This window comes from Vicugna pacos, unplaced genomic scaffold (genome assembly GCF_048564905.1).
Source record: "Vicugna pacos unplaced genomic scaffold, VicPac4 scaffold_19, whole genome shotgun sequence".
Classification (NCBI taxonomy): domain Eukaryota; kingdom Metazoa; phylum Chordata; class Mammalia; order Artiodactyla; family Camelidae; genus Vicugna; species Vicugna pacos.
The window spans coordinates 28685383-28703890 of NW_027328740.1; the positions used below are offsets into that span (position 1 = coordinate 28685383).

General features: G+C 45.9%; 1 protein-coding gene across 5 annotated transcripts in view; it reads right to left on the bottom strand.

Annotated features, from left to right (window-relative positions):
- LOC140693107 (trafficking protein particle complex subunit 9-like) overlaps positions 1 to 18508 on the bottom strand; it is a 101785-nt gene that overhangs the window by 38844 nt on the left and 44433 nt on the right. For 2 of the 5 annotated variants that reach the window (XR_012068769.1, XR_012068767.1), the window contains one exon: positions 12463 to 12697. The exons of the other annotated variants lie outside the window; for them this stretch is intronic. The gene's annotated coding sequence lies outside the window, so the exon portion shown is untranslated. Of the gene's footprint in view, positions 1 to 12462; positions 12698 to 18508 lie in introns of those variants that run through there. 5 annotated transcript variants of the gene reach the window in all.

Sequence of the window (18508 nt, forward strand, 5' to 3'; positions counted from 1 at the left end):
CCAGTTCAGCCACTTCATTTTACAGGAGGGGAAACTGAGACATGGGATCTGTACTGGCAATCAGCAGCAAAGCTCTCCTATGCCTCATGTCTTGCACTGTAACAAAAACCAACAGATCTGTACTAGGCCTATATTCATAAAATTCACGTTTGTATGTTTCCAACACTAGGTTATCTAAGTATCTTGCAAAATACTTCTCAAAGAGCCAGGATATCATACAAGGTTGTTGCCATACAAAAACATTTATTTACATAATAAAACAGCATGAGATTTTTTCTCTCTATTAAAAAAGTGACATGTCAAATCAAAGTTTTGATATTTTAAACCTGTTAAGAATGCAGGAAAAAAAATCAAAATTTTCTTTAATCACAAAAGAGAGGAGCTTATTCCCTGAAAATGATCAATTTGGATTTTACTAAACTTAATGGATCTGGTCAGAATCCCACGAATTTAAATGTCTGAGTGGATGGTTACACGGCAACATAAATTCTGATTTGTAACAATACATATTCTGTGTAAATAATCTTCAAGGTCATCTGATGAAGGCAATTTAACTAGTCCCTGTCTCACTAGAATGATACAGATTTCAATAAAACTTCATACTACAACAACAAAAAAATGAATCCTTGTTACTTTAAACCATATTCAAATATATCATATATATACATATTGAATATGCATCAGAAAGAAGCGACACTCTTTAGTATTCAGAGTTGATCCTTCTAAAATATCTGTCATTATGACAGCACACTTTTATTAAGCACCTCTTGGGTTCTTTGTATACAAGGCGTCTAACTCTCACAGTCAGACAAGTTAAACGATTTTACTCAAATTTCACAAATGAGGAAATGTAGTTAAGCCATGAAAACAACTTACATATTCATCAACAGGAAAGAAAAGAGTAAAGACTTTACTTTCAATATTCACTGACAATCTTTTATTCCATATTAAGACTACATAAAACCAATTCAGTCTTTCTGTAAGTATTTCTGTCAATAAGGGCCACTAGAGAAAAACAAGTAACATCATTAGCAGTGGTTGGACTTTCAGAGCCCACTTCTCTTTTGCACTATAATTATTTTTAATGTTTTGTTTTTAGTGCTTACAGAGCACTAAAATAAAAAAAATTAACTTTTTAAGTAATTACCTGAGAATTAAAAATTTGTGAAAATGAACAATTTTAATTTCTGCCCTCTGTCTCACCTTCTCAATGGTGTCTCTCCTTTGAAGGCCTCATCAGGCTGAGATCACTAAAATCGGCCATTTATGGAATCACAGGAGTTCGGGTAACCACTTAACGGGAGGCTGATTAGAGGAGTAATTAAGAATGCATCCTGTACAGCCTGGGTTCCAGCACCAAGCTAGCCACCGCCAGCTGCGTGTAATTTGGGACAAGCTGCCCAAGTCTCAATCGCTCAGCTGCAAAAATGGAGACACTGATACCTACCCTCAAACACCTGCTATGAATTAAAACATGAGGAAAGCATTTTAGCCTTAGGTAGGTGTCCACTCACAGCGAGTTTGGTCATTATGATGATGAGGATGCCTGTTAATAAATTAAGCTAGACCACAAAGGAGAAATCACCTTAAAGGAGAAACATTTTAAGTCAATGAGCATTTCTTTTTGGATGGATTGCACAATATTCTATTGATTTTTTAAATAAACCAAATTTTGTCCATTAATTATAGATTTACAGGTTCATGGACAAGTCTCCAAAAAAAGAATTAGAGGCCTCAGACCTCTGTAAACTAAGAAGGTAAATTTGAAAAAAAGTCATGGAGGAGATTATACCTCATTTGGGAGAGTATGTGCTTAGCATGCAGGAGGCACTCAGTTCAGTCCCCATTAACTCCATTTAAAAACTTTGTTTTTTAAGAAATGGAGAATTAAAGCAAAAAGATGGAGGAATACAGAATTTTTTAGAGACTCATCTAAGATTTAAGATGGGGAAGAAACCACCCATTTCTCAGAAGAAATCTTGAGGACTATGTAAACTGGATCTGAGATGTCTAGTCTTTTAACATTATTCATGAATTCATATAACCAAGTCTTAAAATTACCTGATAATGCACAGTGGTGATACTGATCATAACAGCTGCCATCACGGATCAAGCTCCGGCTAGGAATGCTCTGTTCTGACATCTCTGCAACTGAGGCCTCACCAGGCTGAGAGCACTAAATTCGGTCATTCATGAGCATCTAGTGTTAAGTCCTCCATTTGTGCTTCTCATTCCCCCCTCACCAGCCCCTCTGAGGGGCGCACTGTTTTCATCTTCACCACCCACAGATAAGGCCACTGAGGCACAGAGACTAAACCCGTTCCAGGTCACACTGGCATTAAAGGACGTCTGTATTTCTGCTGTTCTGCTTTTGACAAAGGAATCTGAGATATTAATTCAAGGCAATCTGTCAGGTCTTCACCCCAAAGAGCAGATACTATAAATTCCTGATGTAGGATGAGGCTGCTGCCGCAAACTGACTCAGCTTGAAATTAATATCCAAGATGAAGCAGCAGATACAGGTAAATATTCACGACTGTCAACTCCGCTCACGGGTCTGGGTCCTTCACTGCCTGAACGGGGGTGAAATCCCCACCCGTGTCTGGGAGGGAAGCGCGGCTATTCCCGGGCTCACCCAGGCTTCATGGGCTATTTACCCCCACAGACTGGCCTCAACGATTAAAAGCTCTCAAGGTTTTTACACCATGCAAAACTAAAAGACATTTCTGCAGATGGAGCACTTTCTGAGGCTTAAATTTTTTTGCCTACACTCAGCCAGGGGGAAAAAAGAAACATGACTCTACAAAGTCTCTGAGCCTCACCACTCACAGGAGTAGAACGGCCTCAGCAGAAGGTGACTCTTCACATTGCAGGGTGAGAACAAAATAAAGCCGCCCTACAACAGGCAGTCCCAGAGACAGCGCTCAGCAGTCTTCTGCGCACTCACGGTTGTGCAGCCCTCACCACCATCTATTTCCAGAACACTTCATCACCCCAAAAGAATCCCCCTATCACTAGCAGTCACTCCCTAATCCCCCTCAACCCAGCCCCGTGCAACCATCACCTGCTCTCTGCCTCTGCATGTGCCTTTTCTGGGCATTTCAGATCACTGAAATCAACAATATGTGGCCGTTTGTGTCTGCTTCCTTTCACTTAACATGCTGTTATCAAGACTTGTCCATTTTGAAGTAGTATCAGCATCTCTTTCTTTTTTTTTTTGAAAATGTTAAAGATTATTAGAAGGTGGTAAGTACTATCAAAAACAGTAGAGAGGAGCATAAGTGATGTGGTTTCAAAGGGAAAAGGGTGGGTTGAACAGTCAGGGTGGACTTCCCAAAACAGGTGGCATTTTTCATTTTCCTCTTTTTTTTTCTTTTTTATTCACTCTTACGTGTGAATAATGTTCCACTACATGGAGATACTACATTCTGTTCATTCATTCAGCAGCTATGTATGGACGAGGTCCAGAAGAATGAGTGTAAGAGGTGACTAGCATGGATGGCATTTAAGCAAAGGGTAAAATGTGCTTTCAGAAAAAAGCCAACAAAGAGAAGCACAAGGAAATTCAGTGCGTTTTTGAGCAAAGTGCTTGCTTGCTTCGGCAGGACTACCGTGCAGGGCTGGGGCGGATATTGGCAGGAGTCACGGTGAGGGAGTCACCTTAGAAGACCCCCCACTGCAAACAGCTCAGCCAATTCTCCTCCCTCATCCTTTATTGTTAGAGCAATGTTCTAGGTTACTCTTATTTCAAGTAATAGCATTTTAACTGCACATCTCCATCAGACCACATTATCTCCAAGCCACAGAAAATCATTCACTGACCGGAGCAGCTCCAAGACATAACGGTGATGGATCAGGGAATCCTGCAGCATTCCAGCCTGCAGGCACAAACCCCACATGTGCCCTGGTGATGTCCAGAAAATAAAATGCATGGAAATATCTCACTGCTGGTACACGACATCTGCCCTCAAATTGCCCTAAAATCATGCTGGAAAAGCACTACTCAACCCTCTCACTACAAAAAAAAAAAAAAAAAAAGCTAAGAAGGCAAATTTAGGCTGTTCCATTGAAAATCATCACTGCCAATAACCGAGCTGGAATGCTCCTGACTTCGAAAACCACTGCGCAGTTACTTTTCAGACGTCAAACTCATATATGTATACCACGTAGATGATATTGCAGTAGGAGTTTTCTTTTCAACATTCCAGTTGGAACATTAGCACAAGAAAGTTTATGTTTTGGCTTTAAAAAAAATCAATTATCCTCCACTTTCTTAATTTTGAACTTATTATTATTTTATAAATGGAGCAATGCTGCGTATTATAAACCGTTCGATTTCTGCAAAGAAGACCTTTATGACCTCACTATTTCAGAGCAAACTTTAACGATTCTTTGAGAGGTGGGGCCTGGGGCGCTCACTAACAGCTCTTTAAATACTGACAAGGATGTGCTATTAGTTAATGCAAAGGCTCTAACTCCACATTAGCTCAGAAAGCAAAGAAACTACACCAAAGACTTACTTTAAAAATTTTATATATTCCTATTCTTTTGAATATTAAAGTTCTTAAAAGATATGATTATTTTTGGAAAAGACAACAGCTGTATTAAATTTCCTCTCACCAAGAAAGCAATCTATGTCAAGAATAAAAACCCCTATGGAAATCGAAACGACAGGACGTTTCTAGCTAAGTGAACATCCAGATCTGAACACAAACCTAAATCCTATCAGATCTCACTCGAACGAGCTCAACAAAGTCCTGGGAAACCCTGGAAATTAGCTCTTCAGGTCCATATGTTGGCTGAGCTAAGATCATCACACTAGGCAGGGAAGGAGAGAAGAGGAAAGTCCACGTGGTGGCCTCCATCACTTTTTTTCCAGCCACATGGTGCCTCTAGGGCGGCCCCGCTAACAAGCACCCCATAAGGAAAGCCGGCAAGCACACTGCCCCTGCCGTCCCCAAGCAGCCCCGATGCCCATATCCCAGCCTGTGAATGGTCTTCTAATGATCCCCCAGTTGGTGGCACCCTCCCTCTCTTCCCCACTACACACAGACACAGAGCCATGGCAGCCTTCCCAAATCACAAATTTGATTACGTCAACCCCACTTCAAGCCCTCCAGAGGCTCCCTGGTAGAGTTCTAGCCCCACCACTGACTCTGCTCGCCCTCACTCACCTCAGTACACAGGTCCCCAGTGATCTCAGGGGCCCCCTGACCTGCTCTTACTTCCCACTTGCCTCCAGGCTCATTTTGACTGTTTCCCAAGGAAGCCTTCCCTCCCTCCAACCTCCACAATTTGTTCCTCTGTTCCTAGAACATTCTAGGCTAAGTCAACTTCTGACAATGCTAAGCTCTCAAGAAGCAAATACATTTTGCTTACTAATGTGGCTACACCCTCTCTCCCCACGACACACAGAAGCGCGCGTGTTATGAATAAATGAATGACGGGGTGGTTCTCAAAGTGACAGACATACCTGCTCTCGCCCGTTCCGACCCTTCTCTCTGTAGAATATCAGAAACAAAACCAGAAGTACCTTTCCTGAGGATCACTTTCTGTTGACACCCTTCACTGCCTACTGTGTCACTTCTAGGAAAACTCAAATTCTTCCAAAGCCCTACACCCCGGACTCTCTCCAGTGTCCTCCCCAGCAGGGGCTCCCTCCACCCTGGACCACACAGGGCACTCTCCCCGGGTCCCCACGCCAAAAGCCTCCAGGCCTCTGCCCGGGCTGCACCTGCGACCTGAGCCACATTCTTGACTCCTTCTCTTGGCTGACTCTTACTCTGTCCTCACAACTGAATGTACAGCCCATTTCTTCCAGGAAGTCCTCTCTGATAATGTCCTTTAGGTCTTGTCTGGGCTCTATCTATAGCAGCAGTACATGGTGACCAACAGGGTACCCGCTCCTTTGAGACCACAAACTCTTGGGGGCCACGTGGGAAGGAGTGAGAGATTACAAGAGGGGTGGGGGAAGCAAAAAGCAAAAATCACAGCCCAAGTCCCAAATTCAAGGATACTTTCTCAGAAAAAAGTATAAACTATTTCACACGTGTGCAATTTGGCTACTATTTTTGTGGCTTGCGGACAGCAAGAACTTGGTGTTCTAGTCCAAAACCTAGGTTACATGCAAAGAAATGTATATATTCATATCCAAAGGAAACCAGAGCTGCTCAACAACAGTTTGCAGTTAGAACTGAAAGGAACTTTGATAAAGGCAATCTCTCTCTCTCTCTCTTCTTTCTTTTCTGGCATCATATAATTTTAGAAGTATTTGCGTGACTAACAGACGTCTACAGCCCGTGATTCTGCACTGAAGTGTTTGGGGCTGAGGAAGCCCAGATTACATTCACTCTGTAAATGCAATCACACCAACACACTGATAGGTGCCGTGAGTTATGGAGCTGATGTTCCAAAGCAGGCAAAATTATTCTGTAAGAGAACTCTAAATAGAAAGTAAGAAATGCAATGTCCTGTACTCAATTTCATTTGCTATATGGGCCATTAACTGATAGTATATCTTGACTAATGAAACCCAAAAATAAATTGTCAACATCGATTTTCTTCATCTGACCATTTTATGCTAACTTTGGATATTAAACCCTCACTCCATACAGAAAGCTCACGCCTATGCTGCAGCACAGTTACATCCGTGGAAGAAAGCCGACCAAGGGAGAATTGGAGAGTTTCCCTTCAGAAGCTGCGAAGTGTGGTTTTGCACCTGTACATCATTTGCAACCACGTCACCGACAAAGGAGTTAGACCTTACCTCTGTGGGGCGAAAAGCACTGCGTGCTTCAGAACCATCAAAGAACACTGAGCTTTGTGAAACATTCCTGAGGCACATAAATCATACTTTTTCTGAAAGGCTCCAAAACTGACCCAATTCACCATTCCAGGTATAACAGGGAAGTACTGGAAATAGAGAGAACATGCTCTTGAATTCTGACACGGCCCTGCTTGAATCCTGCTACAGCATTTACTGGCCGCTAAATGGATCAATTCCTTAACCCCTCTGAGAAGGCTTCCCAATCTGCAAAAGGGGGCTGCCACCGCCCACCTGGGAGGCATGGATGTGAATGCAAAACGCAAGTAGGGCGGCCGACTGGTACCTGACACGGGGCCTGGCTAGTTTCCCTCCGCTGCCCTTCTCCCTCTTTAACCTTGCACTGTTCCCCCGGTAAGGATCAAGCCCCCGGAGCAGACTGCCTGTATCTTCCGTTTATCCCTGGAAACATGCCTTACCCTTAGGAGGCCAGAAAAACAACTGCCTCCTCCCAAGTCACTAACAATGTTCTTAAGAGTCTGGGTATTTTTAACTCTATTTTTCAGGGAGAGTATTCCAAAACTTTCCAAGCACCAAGCATTATCCAGGTTGCCTCCCCTCCAGCTGCCCATCCCTTCTCACCTCAGATACTCTGAATGATTGACTTCTGTTCATGGGAAAGCGAGTCCGGTAGGATGTGGTCTCCCTAGGCCTCCCTCCCTCACAGGTGAGTGTGATTACCTTCTCCCCACTCCCCACTCCAACTCCAGCTTCTGAGGAGTCTCCTCTTCCGGACCCTGCAGCCTCTGCAACTTCCCAAGACACACATGTGGCCAAGACCCTCCCTTCAGATTTCTTCCAGGCTGGCCATGCCCACCCCCTGGCCCCTTAAAGATAAACGGCATTAGAGTGAAAATCCCAAACGCTGCTGACAGACACACCAAAGCTGCATGGTCTGGGCTTTCCTCCAACCCAGGCAAAGCCCTGACCCCCCTCAGCCTCAGTCTGCAGCCCTCGAGATGATCTAATTCACATGCAAGGCTGTGAACACCAGCTAAGAATGACGACTCCCAACGTGTATCTCTAGTCCGGCTCCTTCACCTGAGCCCGTCTCATAGACACGAGTGCCTCATTGAAGTCCTAACTTGGATGACAAATGGCATCTTAAAAATGTCTCATGTCCACCATTTACTCTGGAATTCGATTCCTGGCAGGTACCTCCTAGACTCCCCATTTTAGTAACAGCCCCAGCACCCACCTATGTGTCTAACGTCACATTCAATTTCCAATGTTCCCTCCCCCCGGCTCTGCCCTGGAATCAGTCCTGTTATTTCCGTCACTAAGCCCATCTCAAGTGTGGTTCTGCAGGGACCATGGCCGTAACCCCACAAGCTCACAGCATGGTGCAGTGACTAACAGTGCTCTGTAGGGTGCTCCCTGGAAGGGGAGGCATCTCCTGCCACGGGTCACCTCAGAAGGCAATGGATTCTCACAAAGCAGGACCAGGAGAAGGGACTCAAGTTTCTCCCGTGGTCTTAGCTTTAAAGGGCCCGAGGTCTGAGGGAGCTCCTAATTAGCAGAAACAATTGCCAGTGAGCAGATGAGGATGTGGGAACCCAGGGAAGGCTGTCCTCACTCCAACTCCTGGGCTCTCGGGAGCCACAGGAAAAGCCTGTGTCCAGGGCACAGCCCAGCCATCACAGATCCCAGCCTGCTTTTGCCAACCCGGACAGCCTAGACTCCATCTACTTGCGACACTTACTTCTGTTCTGTTCCCCACCCAGAATGTGATGGACTCATTCAGATATTCTGGCCTGCCTCAAGCGAGACAAATTCAGTGAAAAATGAAGTGTCCACATTTGGACCAGAGCATGAAAGGAGAAACAAGGCCTCATAGTCAGCATGGTGGTGGTGGCCAAACCCTTCCACCGGATGAGATGAACCATGGTTAGGGTGAGAATCCAAAGTCCTAGGTCGGCCAAATCATCTTCCTTCACGGTTGACTGGGGTGTTGGAGACTGACTACCACAAACTAACGACACGGCCGTCAGTGGAGGGCGTCAGCTGCAACAAAAACGGATTCAGCTATTTAATGCCATAATGGGTTAAAAGTAAAGGCCGGGGCAGGGAGGTCTGTACGGCTGCTGAGGCAAACCACAAACCCGGCTCTGAAAGCCCACTGGCTGGAGAATAGAGGAAGCTACGGTCCTTTTAGCAGTCCCTGTGCCCAACAGATCCAGGTGAGCCAGCTACTTAGGAGAAGGCCATGTTGTCCTCATACTCAGAAAAACCACCCTCGTAAAGGGAACAAAATAGTGGCATGGATTTTAGACCCACTTCTGCCCCTTTATGGAGGCAAAGTAAAGTAAATGGCACGGGTAAGTTGAATGCAAAAAGAAAAAAATACTAACTGCTTCCTCCAACAGCTTCCCCTGCAGCTGCTCACCCCCGAACAGCCACTTTCTCACCAGTGACCACCGGCCAGGAAGCGCCATCACGCACGTCACACAACGACAGCAAGGAACCGCGTGCCGAGCACGTTTGTGGAAAAGCAGGAATCGAGCAAGATGCTGCAGTCTTTGACTTTCCAAGTTTAAATACTCCATGAAAAGTATCCCTCAGCAGCCGCCTAAATCAATTCGCGTCTCACTTCTTCAAAACAATCAAACAAATTTAATAAGGGCGCATTTGTCACCAAATATAAGAAGGACGAAACAGGTCCCTCAAAGCAGGGATTTTAACAGCTATCAAACACCAGTGGGTGATGTGCTAACAAAGCAAATATTCCACAAATTTAGAAAATAAAAAGACTACTAGGATAACACATGGATAAAGGCAGCTGTTAAGTTTTTGCTTTTTAAAGCGATGGAGACATTACGGAGTGCAATCTGGCTATTCCCAATGCAGGGTGTGCACAGCCCACATTTTCAGAAGCAACAAAATGCTCACTGGGCAGTACAAGAGAAAAGAGGAATGAGGAAAAATGAAAAGAGGAACAAGAGAAAATTAGAAAAACACAAGAACAAAAATGTGTTTGACAGCATGTACAAGAATTTACGTGAGTGTGTGAGGCCAGGGACGCAGGGACGGTGAGACCCACCCTCACTTCCTGCTCCAGGGAAGGCAGGGGCCTGTGGGGAGCGGCGCTGCTGGGGGACCCCAACGTGTTCAGCGCCCCAAAACAAAACTCCACCTACATGCGTCTAGGCAGCTTTTGAGCTACAAATTGTGGTCGCATTTCAGGCTCACTTCCACCAAGTGCAGAAGGAGAGAATTAGGCTCTGGTCCTAAACGAAAGCATTGTTTAAAAAATTAATGACTGTGGAATAGCAAAAGCAACAATGGAGTAAAAGTGACTGGAAGAGAACGTGCTTGACTCGAGCTCACTGGCCGCGTTAACTCACTGACGTTAAGATGCTGGCTAAGCCCTTATGGTACCAGAACAGAAAAAACCCACTAGGAGGAAGGTTTAATGCGCTGCTGTATTTTGATGCCGGGAGCCATGCCTGGTACACGAGGTTCTGGGTAAACAATGGGGACAGTTTCAACCACTATGGGCTAAGCACACATCCAGCTACTCCACCAAATCCCAAGGGTAGACTTCAAAAGGCAAAAAAAAGCTGGCCTTCTCTGGTGGGTCTGTAGACTCAGAGCCAAGCAGTTACTGAACAAAAATGTCAACAGTGCCTCCTATGACAAAAGAATAGGCACTGGCCAGGGGCCTGGGGCAAGGCTCCGGGCTTCCACTGCTCACTCACCAGTCTGTCCAGGGGGAAAAGGTGGTCCCTGCTTATATTGCACCGATGTACCTACCTTGACTTATGCCTGGGGGCTCAGCACGTGGTGACATGTGAGGTGAACCGAGCCAGCCTTGGTTTAGCACGGTGCTGGCAGCTATGCCCTCAGAAGTGCCCAGGCTCCTAAACCTGACACCACATCTCCAAGGAGCAGAAGGGGACTGCGGACATGTAGATCACAGGGCCCTGTTAGGACAAGTACAGATCATGGCCACAACATGACTTGCCCCTTCCGTAAGCCATAGAGGTATGTCTGGGAGGAACAGAAAATTTGTCCAGATCCCGGTAGGCACCTCACACAGGTGGGACTCAGGTCCCCTGTTCCTATCACTCACAGGGCTGGTCTCTACATTCATTTTATCAATTCTCTGGCATCTTCTCCTCCAACTTACCAACAACCAGAAAGTAGGATCTGATCTTAAGTAAGTTCAAGAAACACAGAGCACCGCCTTCACAGCCGACCCGGCAGCACGTGCCAGGTCCTACGACCGTCACCTGTGGGACCGCCATCAGCGCTCTTCGGACTCAAGGCCCGAGGCCGTAGGCCGGGGGGACAGAACTTCCCTCACTCTCCCCAGCAAAGGGGGACCACTTCTCGGCAAAGGCATCTCACACTCTTCTGCCCGAGGGACAGCACGATGGACACACGGGGAAACAGAGCAGAACGGGGGGGGGTAGGCAGCCCAGAAGGCTCGTCTGCACTTCCGTGGCAAAGCGGGGCCGTTGACTTAATCACAGGGACAAAGTGAGGAGGAACATTTCCCTGCTCTGTCCCATACTCCGTGACAAAACTTTCCCTGCGAAAGGAGTTCATTCAGAAGTCCCTGGCGGTGTTTCTGATGTCCTAACTTGGCATGGTGGCTGTTGGGCAGGAAGAGAGGGCCTGAGCCGTGCAGGTGCTGGACCTGGGAGGCAGGAGACACCGGCTCCACCCCCAGCTCAACCAGCTCCTCGTTCTGCGTCTCGGGATTCAGCGTCTCATCTATAAGCAAAGGTATGAGACTGTCCCAGGACAGGATGCACAACTGAAAAGAAATGAGAGCCATTTAAAGAAAGTTTCCCAGTTGCCATATTTAAAACTGTAAACAAACAAACAAAAAACAAATACTAGAAACTGATTTTAAGAACAGATATTACTGTTCTACTGTATGTAAAATACTATGATTTTGACATGTAATCAATATAGAAAGTAACAAGATAGTTTACATTCTTTTTCCTTGACAAGTCTCAGCATCTGATGTGCATTTGACCTACAGCACATCTCAGCACAGACCAGCCTACTCTCCAGCGCTCCTAGCATCAGTGGCTGTGTCTAACCTATTGGACAGCAACTCCAAGGGTCCCACCAGGGTTCCTGGCTGAAAAGCAGGAGGATGTGTCCACACTAACCTTAAAAGGATCTCTCTGAAACAAAAGTGGATTCACTTTTAAGTGTCTGTAAACCGGAGGGCTGCACCTCCCTCCACCCTTCGCTACAAGACAGCCCTCTTCCTTCCTGATCCCTTTCTGGATGTAGGGAAGCAAAACGGCAAAGAGCCAGGGTGGATGGGCCGACAGGTAAACTTACTTTCAGTCTGTGTCCAGTCCCATGAAGTCCTCCTTCTCAAACAGGATGCAGAGGAGGGGGATCTTGTCCCCAGAATTGTTGAGGGCCCTATCCAGCCACTTAGACTTTAGCAAGATGAAGAGTGACTCAGGGAAATCCTTGATCCTCTTCACCACCCTGCAGCCCTCGTAGATTGAAAGACACGTCGGTGCTTGTCTGCTCGGCTACCTCCCCATGCAGCACAAAGACAAAGAGCTGAGAGTGATTAAGCGAGGTGCCATACAGTTCCTCTGCACGTGGAGCTTATCGAAGGCCTTAGCCAAGAGGCAGTCGCTAATGGTGACAAGGCCCACGAGCTTGCGGTTGGTCTGGAATTCGCTCCACCCATTCTCGGGCGCATAATGGTGCCTGTAGTGGATAAAGAGTGCCAACTGGGAGCCGAACAGGCTGATCTGGCTCACCAAGGGGATTCACTTATAGATGCAAAAGAAATTCTCCTCTGAGATGATCCCAACGGCTTGGACCACCACGGGGAGGGTCTTGAAGTCCTCAGCACACTGCACATAGTCAGGGATGCTCATGTTGCAGGCCCTGCCGAGAGGGGAGAGGAGATCGAGGTTCATACTTTGCTGTGGGATGCAGGCACCTCTGGGTTGCGGTGACCTGGTGTGTACCAGCCAGAAGGCAAGGGAAGTCCAAGCAAAGCCAGGGGTACAGTTTGTCCTCAGAGTCTGCACATGGCTAACGTAGCTCGGATCACATTACCTAGCTTTTGGTCTAGGCTTCCTGACCCTGCAGAGAAGGGTCATTCCTTGTTTTCTGTTTCCAAGCACCTAGCCAGACCCTGATGCAAAATCAGTGCTCAAAACTGCTGAATAAACAAATGAACAAAGGAACTGCTTTCCCAAACCCGCTTCAGCAGAATATAAACAAAAGAACCACAGTGGGATCAAAACATCTGGATTTCACCTCCAATTTATTTGAAATCCTAAGCTGTAGAATAATGGATAAGAAAACTTGCCCTGGGGAGGAGGGTACAGTTCAGTGGTAGAGCACGTGCTTAGCATGTACGAGGTCCTGGGTTCAATCCCCAGAACCTCATTTTAAAAAATGAAACAAATAAATAAACCTAATTATCCTAATCAAAAAACGTTTTTTAATTCAAAGTTGAAAAACACCTTGTAATTGACACAACATTGTAAACTTGACTATACTTCAATTAAAAAAAAATTCTTGACGTACAAGAATATATCTGGATTATGGAAGTTTGCAAATGTAAAATGCCTAGGGTACCACCTGCATAAAAAGGGGGGACTGTACAGATTTACTATCCCTCCTTTATGAGCTATATATCCTTTAGGGGGGGTATAAATACTAAGAGCTAATTTTCTCAGATTAAAAAAGAAAATATTACCTGATCATCAGTACTGCTGAAAGATTAGATAACGCTATGAAAGCATCTGACCCACTGAGGTTACTTAATTAGTGTTTGTTGAATGAATGAATAAACAAGCAAAGTGAATGCTGCTCCCTGCCACAGACCATCATAATGGTACTTCCTGGAAATCCCAAGCCCACATTCCACTTGACTCTACATTTACCATGTGGGTGACCAGGGCAGACCTGTGTGCTTCTCTAAGCCCCAGTTAAATAATGAATAGAAATGAGGGCAATAATACAAACCTCAAAGTGTTAGTGAGTCAGTAATGAATTGTACCCCAACTTTGCAAGAACGGAACCATTTAGGAAAATTGGGCAAAGAGTCCATAGGCCCTCTCCATATTATCTCTTATGACTACATGGGAATCTACATTACATCTTAAAATAAAACTCTAGTTTCTTAAAGATGCTTTTGAGGTTAATGAGCTCACTGTCTAAAATACGGAACACACAGCAAAAATAGGACAATGCCCAGCATACGAGATACACTCAGTTAAATTTCCCACTGAACCCACTAGTCCCTCCAACTTCAGAGCACGAGGATGGGTCCTCGTGGCCAGAGGCCACTGCACCTGAAGCAAACAAAGCTAATGGTCCCCACTTCCAAGTGACTCTGTAACTACCCTAGGTCTAAATTTGTATTCATAATTTTTTTCTTTTCATTAAATAGAAACCCCCAATTGCATAGCCTTCAGGTCACCAAAACCTGATCGCAGAGATCATGATGGCAGCCCTCCTTGGTGAAACAATAAAATGAAGAGCCATTTCCACAAAACCTCTGTGTAAATCTACTAGGGAACTTCATCCTGGTCTGAGAGGAAGAGGACTGGGGAGGAGGGGGCAATCTGGGGCACAGAGAACCATGGGCAACCTGTCCCACAATGGACTTTAAACTCAACTCTCACTGTCCAGAAACTTCAAAATACACACAGAGTGCTATGGACAAGTTTTTTTTTTTTTTTAAAGAAATCCTTGACTCCCTAGCAGGTCTTGTTTCTACCAAGACACAAATGGCTTATGTGTATAATGTTTCACAAAAGCATTAAAATATTATCACCCCAACTTGACACATCAAGAAACTGAGGGAGAGAGGTTTATCACATTGTACAAGTTTAGAGAGAGGCCACGTCAGACACCGTATTTAAACCCAAGACCCTGCTCCAGTTCTCACACTAGAAAGTGTGACATACTGACCCTTTCCTGCCCTCTCCTTGCAATAAATCACTGAAGAGTCTTTTCTGTGCCACCTGGAATCACAATCACATCCATTTTACACAAACAGCTATGTCACTCTTGGAGGACTTATCAAAATCTAAAGGGTTACAATGGGAGGAGAGATTTGCATTTTCTGTTTCTCAAAGGAAACATGGCTTAAAAAGAAACTGAAAAGTACTTATCTAGTCTAAGCCCTCTTTGTGCAGAGAATCAAATAGAGGCTCAGAAGATATGAGGAAAGTGCCTTATTAACAGATATTGCCTCAGAGCAGCACCAAACCATCCCTGGGCAATTCTGGGTGAGGATCCGGGGTCCAAGGAGAATGAGTGTTAGAAAAAGGAAAGAGAAGAAGCATACAACTCCCTGTCTCTACACCACCATACCATGAAGTTCCACCAAATTACCCAGTATGGGTGCAGCCAATATTAAGGTGGGCTAAACAGATTATAGAAACCTGGAAGTCTCAAACATAGTGGAAATTCCAACATTTACTATGCTTTTTTCACAGTTCAAGCATCAGCTCAGTGGGTGCTCCATACCAGGGATGACACTAGGCCTGGAGTTCTCCCAAATACAGATCTCTATTACCACATATGCAAACCACATAAAGGCCCACCAGAAGAAAAGCGCCCACAGATAAGATGGAATTACTGAAACTGAAAACAGCCAACTAGCATATATTACTAGGAAAAACGGTGCTGCTAGAAATGGACTCATGGACATAGAAAGCAAACTGTGTTTAGCAGGCAGGAAAGGGGTGATTAACAGATACAAATTAATAAATATAAAATAAATGAGAAGGACCTACTATATAGCACAGGGAACTATATTCAATTTCTTGTAATGAGTTGTACTAAAAATAATCTAAAACATATGTATATACATATGAATATGTTTATAACTGAATCTCTGTTGTACACCTGAAACTAACATTGTAAATTGACTACACTTCAATAAAAAATAATTTTAAAAAATAAGTAAAAATAAAAGCAACGCCATTAAGAAAAAATAAAAGAAAACTCTAATCCCCTTAGCTGTAGGTGGTGGAGAATTCTGGTTGCAAGCACCAAGTCAACTGGATCACTCCAGCACTGGCTGTCACTCTTTCTGACCAACAGAGAGTCACTTGCTTCACTGAGGTTACTTTTCTCTCCTGTGAAAGGCAACAGTTGCAACTAACGATGTATAGAATCTCATCATTCACAAGCCCAACAAATAGTGAGGACTTCCCAAGGGCCAGGCTCTGGACAGATGAAAATATAGGGTCCCAGATTTATTCATGCTTAGAAGAATTTTAAGCCATAAAGACATTAATTCTTCCTGTTTTGATAGATTCAATGCAATTCTGATTAGAATACCTACCAGATTTTTCATGGAATGTAACAAGATAATTTATGGTCAGGAACAGCCAAGAAACTTCTTTAGAACCACCACTGGGGAGGAGTGGATAGGTCATTGATTTCCACTGTTATTTCTGAGGTGATGAAAACGTTCTGGAATAATAATGGTTTCACCACTGTGAATATGCTAAAAGCTGCTGAATTGTACCATTTAAATGGATGGACTTCATGGTGTGTGAACAATATCACAAAAAAGCTGTTATATGAAAAAAAAATTTCTTGACAATTATTTTCCCCTCTATACAACTAGTCTGCCACACAATTTAAGAAAAACAAAAAACCAAAACAAACCAAACAGTGCCAGGAGCTCTTTAGGATTGCAATGTCCCTAGGTCTCCAAAGCTTCTGGTGGTGCTGTTTCTGTTAACACACACTAGCTGTGCTGGACTTATTTGGGACTGTAACTATCTTTCTAAAATCCACGGTCACACGTTTCACCCTGGGAGAGGGAAGCCTGGAGGATGTCACAGACTCATGCATTCAGCTTATTTTTAACTGAACCAAACCCTGCTTTCAACACAGAACTCTCTCTCTCACTATAAAAACACGTGACATTAACAAGCACAGCCATCATAACACCTGAAAGTGTTCAAGAAAATTACCTGGGGCAGAAACACTAAGTGAGGAGACGGAAGCTCACTCAGCACTGAAGCTCCCTTTTGCCAACTTCACCAAGAGAAGCTGGGCGTTACAGCCTGAGGCTCTCAGCCTGAGAAGCAGTGCCCACACCACTGAGCTGGTCCTCAGGGAGCAGGAAAGGGAGACGAGGGCAGCCCCGGTTTGCGGGGCAGGGAAAGAGGGGGGTTGGGGACGCGGGCTGCAGCCCCGCTCGGAGGCCAGCCCCTGCCGCCCGCCCCCGTCCGGGTCCGCAGACCCCGCCCGTCCGGGACGCAGCCCGCCCATGGGTGGGGACGGGCCGGCGGCCGAGGAGAGGAAGCCCGGGAGGAGAGGACTGGCGGGCGGGAGAGGGGAAGGGGACGCCAGTCGCGGACTGAGGGGAGCCCGGCTGGGGCGAGAGGCGGCATGTGCACACCTGTCCCTGGGTAGCTGTGGCCGGGGCAGAGGGGCAGAGGGGCCTGGCCCGAGCAATTTAGCTGAACACACGCTGACTCGCGCCCTCACGGGCTGTGACACGCCGACTGCCCTCCCGCAGCCGCCTGAACCTTTCCGGTGAGCCCCCCACCTTGTACTTCTACAGCCGGAGGCCCCGGCCCATGGCAGGAGCCAAAGGCCTACCGGGCAACAGAGCTGAGATGCCTTTGGGGCCGATCCTCGGCTCGCAGTTGGGGCTTCCAATTCGCGGTCCAGCTGGCACTGACTACGCATGCGCAGGAGGGTCAGCGATCCTCTGGGTTCTGTGAGAGAAGCTGGGGAAGTGAGGGAGGGAGAAGATGGGAGGAGGAGGGGAAAAGTGGAGGTAGACAGATGGACAGGAGGTGCAGAGAAAAGGGAGTAATCTGGAGGGGGGGAGGGGAGTAGCAGAGATGGAGAGATAAATCTTTACCTCTGGTCGCACCCTGAAACAGGCAGCAGTCCTGCCTCTGTACCCTTCTCTAACCCTTCAAGGCCCGCAGCCCAAATTTATCTCCCTGGTCCAGCCCTTCACCCGAGGCCTCTGCAGAACCCCTATGGGGATCACACCCGTTGCCCCCACGCGGAACTGGGTTTCCTGTTGCTCTGGGAACCAAGCACCCGCGGGTGTTGTCGCTCAGATCTACCTTGGGAAGAGTACATTTTCCCCTTTTACACGCTAGGAAACAGACAGGCAATATCTCTGCCTTAGCTCCACTGTCCCAGGTGTTGGGCTGGCGGGGAGCGGGGTGGTACAAGATCAGAGCCCCAGAGGGAGCAGACAGCCTGATTGTTGGTGCATAGTCCCCATCCCTCCTTAGTAAACCACACCCCACCATAGGGGAAACATCAAGGGGTCACAGTAGGTCCCTGGGTGTGGGAGAGCTTCCCTCAGTTCCAGTGCCCAGCTTGCTAGGTAGATAAGAGTGTTACCGAGTCCAAATTCATTCTCCTCAGTGCAGGACAGGCCAATAATTTGGGAGACCAGGTGTTGGAGCATGGAATAGCAAGTTTCTGTAGACCTAGATGGCAAACTAATGTTGGAAAACCATCAACCCAAGTCAGAATTCATGCTCCTTTCCTACGTGCTTGGTTGTTGCAAACTTCTTGGTGTAGGAATTATTTGTTGTTAGAATCCTTTGTTCTTGCAGCTACCTGCCTGGCTGGGCAAATCTGTAAACCTCCACGAAAACAAACGTTATTTTCTATTCTGAACCTCTTAATCTTTTTATGAATGAAAATGTGTTAAATATCCTTAAAGGGCAGAGACTTCAG